Raw genomic sequence first — 9,366 nt, 5'->3', positions numbered from 1 at the left:
TTTTTTTTTTTTGTGGTGCCCAAAAGTTAGATTTAGGTTTGGTTTAGTGGTTAAACTTTGGAAAAATCATATTAACATTGTTTGTTGTTTTCTTCATAGAAGAAAAAAGTTGCACATTTTTGTATGAGGCATCTTGTACTATTTCCACAGTAAATTTGCACCATCTCCTACTATGATTTGTCATGAGACCAGGTTGGTTATACCAACAAAAGTTATTTTAATATTAATCAAGTAGAAATAGGCTCTTTGTAAAAGTCAACACTACAATAAGGTTCCACTTGCTAGCATTAGTAAATGCATTAGGTATCACAAACTGACTATGAACAATATATTTTTTACAGCATTTATCTTGATTAATGTAAGTTTATAGAAACACAATTGTTCATATTAGTTCATTTTAGTTCAAAGTGCATTAACTACTGTTTACATATACAGCTTTTAATAAAACAAATTATTAGTATATGTTGAAATTAACATTAACCAAGATTAATAAATGCTGTAAAGTTATTGTTCATTGTTAGTTCATGTTAACAAATGGAACTTATTGTAAAGTGTAACAAAATAAGTTTACCCAAAAATGCAGTTTCTGTCAACATTTACTTATCTTCATGTTGCTTCAGACATGTATGACTTCTTTTCTTCTGCTGAACACAAGGGAATAAGAGGAAGAGTGACATTCTGCCTAAAATCTCAGAAGAGACAAAGTCATATATGTTTGGAATGACATGAAGTAAATGAGCAAATGATGACAGAAGTTCAATTTCTACGTGAACTTTGTTCTCTTTAGGTAACAACCACACATTGCAACTTGGTAGAACTTTAGAAGCTTGAAAAAATGACAGGATCAAATCACAGTGGGAGAGTGATGCGGTTCACTAAAAACAGAACTCTGCTCCACTCGTTTCTGTGATCATTGTTTCTTGTCAAAATGGTAAGACCTGGTGCAGTAAAAAAATACAAAACTATAAGAGAAAAGGGGTACAATGACTGTGAAAGTGCTGAGCATTTCAATTGTGTGGGTGAGTGGGTACAGACTGAGATAGTTTTATTGCTACATCTGCAAGCTGCAGCACAGTGCTCGAGTCTGCCGTTGATAATGCAAACATCGCCCTACAGTCGCCTCACTCATGGAGGCTGAAACTCTTTGTGAGTAATTGGCAATATGAAGGAAATTGCAATAAAAATGTTTACCTGCAGGGACAGTATATAGGCTATTTATAACATAATATGTACCCACAAATGCTTGTTGTGCCCGTGAGGTGTAATGAAGTGACTGAATGTGTTTCCCTCAATGTAGCAAGATGAGGGTCTCATACTGACTGAGTCTCCTAGCTGTCATCGTAAAATATTAAAAACACAGACTTGAGGTGGAGAGACCGCAGCGTGAGTTGTGGCAGAAACAGAGAGAGGTGAAATGGAGGACATGGAAACCAGACAAGGTGACCCTATCTGTGCCAGCCTTTTTCAGACTGCTGACAAGCTCTCACTCTCTCGTCTCCATCATTGATTATTTATCCCTGACCCCTGGGCAGGAAAAACTACTGCTAACAGCCATGCCAGCAAATAAATATGCTTAGTGGCAGAGGTATGTGTAGATTAAAGAATTTTACAAAAACATCGAGGTTACAGTGAGGCGTTTACAATGGAAGTGAATGTGGCCAATTTGTGGAGGGTTTAAAGGCAGAATTTTGAAGCTCAAAGTTTTATAAAAGCACCTTAACTTCTGTTAAAACTCATGTATTATTTAAGCTGTAAAGTTGTTTAAATTGGCATTACATCGTCATGGCAACGAAGTTGTAAAATTGGCTATAACTTCACACAGAAAAGGTTAGTAAGTGATTTTATCACACTAGTTTCTTTTATTTTCAAGCCTCCATATCTGCACACTCTGTTATCTAAATTAGAATGTTTTTGTCACTATATGCTTAAATAGGACAAAACAATTATCCCTCATTAAATAACTAAATTGGTCAGTTGATTGTGTGCAAATAATCATTTGTCCTGAGTAGCCATTGACTATGGAAACAAACAATAATAAATGACTGTTTTTGTCAGAATGTTGTTGCCTCCATGTACACTTGTAAATGTTGCCCAATTGGTATTTGTGAGAGGGCTGGGGATGTTCATTTGATGGCCAACAGCCATAAAAGCACCTCAGCATGCAGCAGCACTGAAGGATGTCATTGTACTCGCTTTTGATAAATGTGAGTGGGAGTGAAGCAAGGAACAATTCCAGCAGTGTTATCAGGAGCAAACAGGCAGAGTCAGGGGGCCCCATCTGCAGGGACGAGATCACAGTCGCGTCGTGCGCCTTCCTTCACCAGCACCGAGGGGCCGTGACTCATCCAGCTGGCAGAGGAATGGTGATGCTCCGGTGCAGCTCCATCTCAGTCTTGATTTTGACCAGTGACACTATTTCATTATGCAGCTTCCTCTTTTTCCCGTATTATCGCCTTATAAATCCAGTTGCTGGATTTTAATTATTTTTAAACTATATTCACTATATTTTAACTATATTCAAATCTATTTGTGAATTTTATTCTCCAAACTAGAATTTCATATCATATTTTTGCCACAAGGGAACACTGCTCTTGCATACATTCATTCAGTTTTTTTCATAAATATCAGTTTGGGACAAGTTGTGTTTTAAATGTTCTAAATGTATTCAATTGATCAATTATAATATTTGTTGGCCGAAACACTGCACGTGTGATATTTATGTGAGTCACCTTTTATATTTAGCTGCTTCATTAATTTTTTTGTTTTATAACACTGTGTAACAAATTTTTTTTTTTTTTTTTTTTTTTTTGGTTCCTGGGTTGTAAGTGTTATTTCCTAATTGCTTATGCCTCAAAAGTATAGAAAATGGCTATTATTCCCCACAAACTTTGCTTTTGTGACCAGGACAGTGACATTTTGAAATTTACCTATTTCCAATGAGAAAACGGGCGAATTTGTGTCTTTTCATTCACATAAAGTCAGAAAAAAACAACATATGAATCCAAATAAACATGTATTTATACTAAAGTAATTTTCAAAGCCGTTGTAAGGGGGTTCAGTGGAAAGGAGGAGGCGAGAACCGGCTTGACAACTTAAATAATAATTTAATAAACAATTTAAACAAAACACACAACCAAAAACACACAGTACAGCTGTCTGTAATTCTCTCTCTCTCGAACTGTCGTCCCCGGCCGCCTTTATCCCTCGCGCGCCCCATCAGGCTGATTGGGGACCGGGTGTGTCTCATTCCAGCCCGGCCCCGCCCTCCTCGGCTCTACAGCCGTGCTGGTCCATAATGGTAACAAATACCCATCTCTTCCCCTGGCTCACTCGGTGCACCTAAAAGAGAATTACAACAGCATCAAGACCTTGCTGGACACCTTGAAGTATGATGAGTACGGCTGGGAAGTCATGGGAGACTTCAAAATGGTGGCATTCCTGATGGGTCTCCAAGGTGGTTTTACCAAGTTTCCCTGCTATCTTTGCCTTTGGGACAGTAGGGACACCAAGGCTTATTACCACAGGCGGGACTGGCCACAGCGGACCAAGTTCTCTGTGGGGAGGAACAACGTCAAGTGGGAGCCACTGGTGGACCCCCGGAAGGTGCTGATGCCACCACTGCACATCAAATTGGGCCTTATGAAACAATTTGTCAGAGCACTAGATAAGGAGTCGGCAGCCTTCAAGTACCTTCAAGTCTTCTTCCCTAAGCTGTCTGAGGCAAAGATCAAAGCCAGTATCTTCGTCAGACCACAGATAAAGGAGGGTTTTGGATTCATATGTTGTTTTTTTCTGTCTTTATGTGAACGAAAAGACACAAATTTGCCCGTTTTCTCATTGGAAATAGGTAAATTTCAAAATATCACTGTCCTGGTCACAAAAGCAAAGTTTGTGGGGAATAATATCCATTTTTTATACTTCTGAGGCATAAGCAATTAGGAAATAACACTTACTACCCAGGAACAAAAATTGTGTTACATAGTGTAATTGTTTTTTTGTTTACACTTTGCTAAATACCTGTAATAAGCTGTTTAATGGAAGGTTCCAACTCATCTAATTTATTGCAATATCAAGCTATTCTACTCTGGGGAAAAAGGTCAATGGTTATTCAATGAACTTATTTTTTTTCCTGGCAAATAGCAGAGGAAATGTACAATACTGCAGCTTTTATTTTATTTATTTTTTTAGCCAAGAGAAGTAAAGGTACATATCTACACAAAAATATATCTATACAAATTGTTTAAAAAATAAATCTAAACTGTATTATATCTACTGGATTAAAAAGTATAACAACTAGCTCCATTCTTCCCTTTGTAAAAATGTATAGGCCTGTTTTAGATGCGACTGGCCACCAATAGCCCTGCGGTGTGACGAACTTTTAAAAGTACAAATATTCAATGTTGCTTCTAAATTAATATGAGGTCATAAAAACTGCATGTATAATAATTGTACTATGTACTATGTACTATAAAAAGTATAGCATGTCACACTGCAGGACACTGCTGTCAATGCTTGAAATTTCATCAGATACTAATTTACGTTTATCGGAATGTTGTTGGCACTTCACCACATGACAGGCTCGTTTAAAATGTATTTATGGCTTAATGTTTATTATTATGATGAAAAACTGACAAGTTTTTTCTTCTTAATGATAAAGCGAACTGCAACATCCATTACCAAATGACAAGAGAAAAGAAAGTGACAGTCATACAGAACAGTCTGTGGGTCTTACATTGGCTTGCATTCACAATGGGATGCCTAAAAAAGTTTTCTCTAAGCATCATGCTTCATTCTATCTACATGTTAACCATTTGTCTATTATTCAACACAAACAAACAGTTCTTCCAGTTGCCAGGATGCACAGTTCAGGTTTCTTGGGCATTTAATAGGGGCTTAGGGGGTAAATGGTTGAGGCAAACACAGTGAGAAGAAAGCTGCTTTTGTAGCCATCACTCTGTTTCAAATTTAGCCTGCATCTGTGGTTTCATTACCAAAGACAAAGTAAGGATTTGGGCAAAGAGTGCTAATCTCAGGGACAGTCCAAAGATGGACTGTCCCTGAGATGCCGAGGACAAGTAGCTCTAGACTGCTCTATTTGCTGAAGATACCACATCATTGTTACAGCGGTTGCAGAATGACTGCATGGCATACTGCCTGTAACCTTGGAGCTGCTGTGCCTGCTTGGGATTAAGGCTGCAACAACGACTTAAATGACCAAAGCTTTATGATTTTCTCCAAAAAACTCCATTGACTATTAATGTGCAAATGCCTTTGGGAATGGCTATTACTGACTAATTAATTAGTGTGAATGTGTGGTCCCCTGGGAAATGCATATCAGTGAGGTTCACCCTGATACAGTCCTTCACCGGGTGACCACGGAGATCCAAGTTGCCAGCACTTTCTTGAGTGCATGAATGGGCTAACTACATAATTTCATGCTCTGCAAGATCACAACTGTTAATGTTATTCTTTGGGGCAGAGGAAACGGTGTGGTCAAAACTGCACTTCCAAATTCTGTGACATTCAGTGTTCTTCTTAATGATAAAACGGTGTAAATCTTGAAGAAGCTCATCAGCTGCAGTGGAAGTCATGATTTATTGAGAGGATGATTTATTACACATTTAAATGCTTGCCCCTCTCAATGGACCAAAGGTGTTTACATTTTCCCTGCATATAGAATCAGATAGCATATCAATAGAGTATTCTCACTGCTGTGGCTGTGAATGCTGGAAGAACTTTCTTAATATCCCCAGTGAAATAGCATCATTAAACCTGATGCCAACATTACATTATTTTGAAGATCCATAGAATAAATGGACCATGGAGTTATTAATGAAGCATAAATTGCTGTGTTCATGCTCTTTTGTAAGAGAGGTATTACATTCTCAAGGATTGAACTTTCCAAGGAGTAAATTCTGCTACAAGAAGTTCTGGTGCACTCAATGTTTGTTTATGTTGCACTGGCAGACGTCTTGGATTTATACTGACACCTAGTGGCATGGATACAGCATCATTCACTGATGCCATTGTAGAAATGCACTATGCACAACAGTAAACCATGATCAGGGGCATAGATTCCAGTTAACCCAACCCCCCCCCCCAAAATAAAAACTAAAAAAGCAATATTTATACCATGATCAATGGAAACATGTAAATATTTCACACTGTATAACTCCCCCCCCCAACCCCACCCCCCAATGTTCAAGCCAAATCTATGCCCTTGACCATGATTAATTTATTCTGTGAGAAAAAGATTCCATTAACCCGGCGGTTATGGAGAATAGTTTTCAGCTGGTCATATGATCTCAACATGGTAGCTTCTACGAGGCAGCCAATCTCCATGTAAAAGAAACAAACAATAAAAGCAGACTGACAGTGTTGGACACAATACTTCTGAAATGTAATCTGTTACTGATTACAAATTACACAACTGAAATTGTAATCAGTAATGTAATCTTTTTTATTACATTTGTAGGTAATATAATCTGATTACTTTTGGATTACTTGTTGCATGTTTTAATGAATATCTAATTTTACGTGTATTAAGTGTACGAATTTACACTCCTTTTATTAAAAATTAGTATAGTATATTATAGTATAGTATAGAATAGAATAGAATAGAATAGTATGGCATAGGTAATGTAATCGACATGTAATCACGTAATACAACGTAATATGAATCTCATTACGCACTTTTAAAAATGTCATGTAATTTAATTACAAGTACTTGGTTTTGTAATCTGATTGTGTAATCCAGATTACATGTAGTCCATGACTACTCAGTACTGGCTACTGATATGACAGGAGTCTTATTCCCACTTGAGCGTACATGATTTTAAATTATATTTTAACATCTGCTGTTGTTGATTATGCTTTGGGACTAGCTATTGGATGTTGTATTCAAATAATTAATGAGGTAGGTCTGTGCAAGGTTTGGGGACTGTTTGGGAATGTTATTAATTGTCATTTTAATTAATATGGGGTTATAATTCTGTTTTGAGTTCCATTTAGTTATGTAGTTTATGTTAAATTACAATGTCTGATTTAAAGTTACTATTGGGGGGAATTAGTGTTCCTTTCCATTAAATATGATCCTGTTTGAGAAGGTTAAAAGGATTCATGTCAATAAATGGAACAGTGTTAAAGTGTAACGTTGCAGAGCAGGACAAGCAGGAGACGAAGACCCAAGTGCAGTTTTATTTACAAAGGGCAATCCAAAAATGTGAAGGTATCAAAGCAATAAAAGAAAACAGAATATAAACAAGAACAATGACTATAGCTTGACTTGACTATAAACAAAAACCATGAACTCGAATCAACAGCAACATTACACAATACCTGACAAAGGACAAAGGCAAACACATGGGGGAACAAGACAACTAATAACAAAACTGAACTAATTACATAAGAACCAATGACAGAACAGAACTGGTTACAAGATAAAGAGACAAATGAAACATGAACCAATAACAAGACTAGTCTAATAAACCAAGGACCCAATAAGAATAAAACACATGAAACATGGCGGGAACAGGAAATCACATGACAAGACACATGACAAGAAACAGGAACAGGAAGCATGAACTAAACTACAAAATAAAAGACAAGAAAATCAAAACATTGACAAAAACACACATAAACGTGACATAAAGAGAAAAGTGTATTTTCCGGTCAGTACATGACATTTAAAGGCTTACCATGACTGATCTTTTGTCTTGTCCTTTCTCTTTGATACCCCATGCTACGTCTTTTTTTAAAAAAAAAATTTAATTACTAATCCTAAAGAACATTTGTAATCACTTATATTAATATATATATATATATATATATATATATATATATATATATATATATAAAGAAACTTGTAAATCACTTTTCCTTTGGGGTAAAACTTTTTTTTAATGTGTAAAAAATTACTTGTTGCACTTTTAAAAGGGTACATACAGCATATAGACCTGTTAATTGTTATGAGGTTCATAGGATTACCAGTAGGTGACAGCCTTCACTTTATCAAGAGATTTTGTGAGGCAGTTCAAAAAAACAGAAAAGAGTTTCTGTAGACATTTGACTATACAAATACTAACAATATACACTCTTAAAGTAAAATTAATTATTCAGTGAATCAACAACATTACTTTAAAGGAATACATTTTTAATTCTACATGGTTCTTTAGCAATTTCTGTTAAAGATATTCAGTAAGGACATGTCAAGTCTGATTACAAAGTCTTCTGATTGTACTGGAACTGCATCAGAGAAAATGAATAGTGTGTGGGGGGATGGATTATCTTTCATTGTGCTGAGTTGTGAATGGACTTCTGAGTAAAAGTCTGTGATACTTGCCAAAACACAGAGGCTTATACAAAACATTTGATATACTGTACATGATTATAGGTTTTATATTAGTGCTGTTACTCTTAAAGGGAATAGACTTTTTATTCAGAAAATAACCTCAAAGGTCCAGCACAAACTCCAAGCAGGCATATTAATTTATTTGCACTGAAAAAAAAAAAAAAAAAGCATTAAGAGAAGACATACAATGTGAGCGCCTATCATGGAAAAACTCCTCTTACATGAGTTCCCTTGAGAAAAAGGAAAATCAGTTGGTTTTGGCATGGAGCAATATTGGGAGGGGAGAGACAGCAAAAATGTTGGCAAACTATCAAGCACCACAGGTTCTTGGCAAACATTAAACCTTAAGATGCAATCCAAAATCCTAAAATGAAAACAGAAACAGAGTGGATTCACACTATGCTGAAACTAAATGGTAGTACTGAACATGTTATACATTTACAGACATACATTAGCTATAAACTACAATATGTTAATAATAATAATAATAATAATAATAATAATAATAATAATAATAATAATATATATATATATATATATATATATATATATATATATATATATATATATATATATATATAAACATTTGTACACATCGTTTAATAGCTTTGAGGGAAATAATAAAAAATGATTTTCTCAATGTTGTTTTCTACAATGGTCCTAGGGAGTAGGGACGACCTCTTCCCTTTGGTCATTCTCACATGAATGCTGTTAGACCAGTCTGTCATTTTGGGTCTGTCAAAAGAAAAGTCTACAGATAGGAGATGAGAGAGGTCAACAACTTTGCGGCCATTACTTTAGAAAGTCCCATTACCTTTCTAAGAAGATTAGATCTGGTGGTTTAGGAGGTCAAGGAAGGCTTGTGATTTTACCTTGATGTCACAAATTGTTCTAATTACTTATTGTTATTATTTTTTAGATTTGTCCCCTTGACCTATTCAATAATTTGACAAATTTTGTGACTGATAAATTCAGGCACACACTATTTGTTCTCAGTGGAACTGTTTTAGTTATTG

This window comes from Myxocyprinus asiaticus, chromosome 30 (genome assembly GCF_019703515.2).
Source record: "Myxocyprinus asiaticus isolate MX2 ecotype Aquarium Trade chromosome 30, UBuf_Myxa_2, whole genome shotgun sequence".
Lineage (NCBI taxonomy): Eukaryota > Metazoa > Chordata > Actinopteri > Cypriniformes > Catostomidae > Myxocyprinus > Myxocyprinus asiaticus.
The sequence above is the reverse complement of the archived record's forward strand: the minus strand, read 5'-3'. Positions refer to the sequence as shown.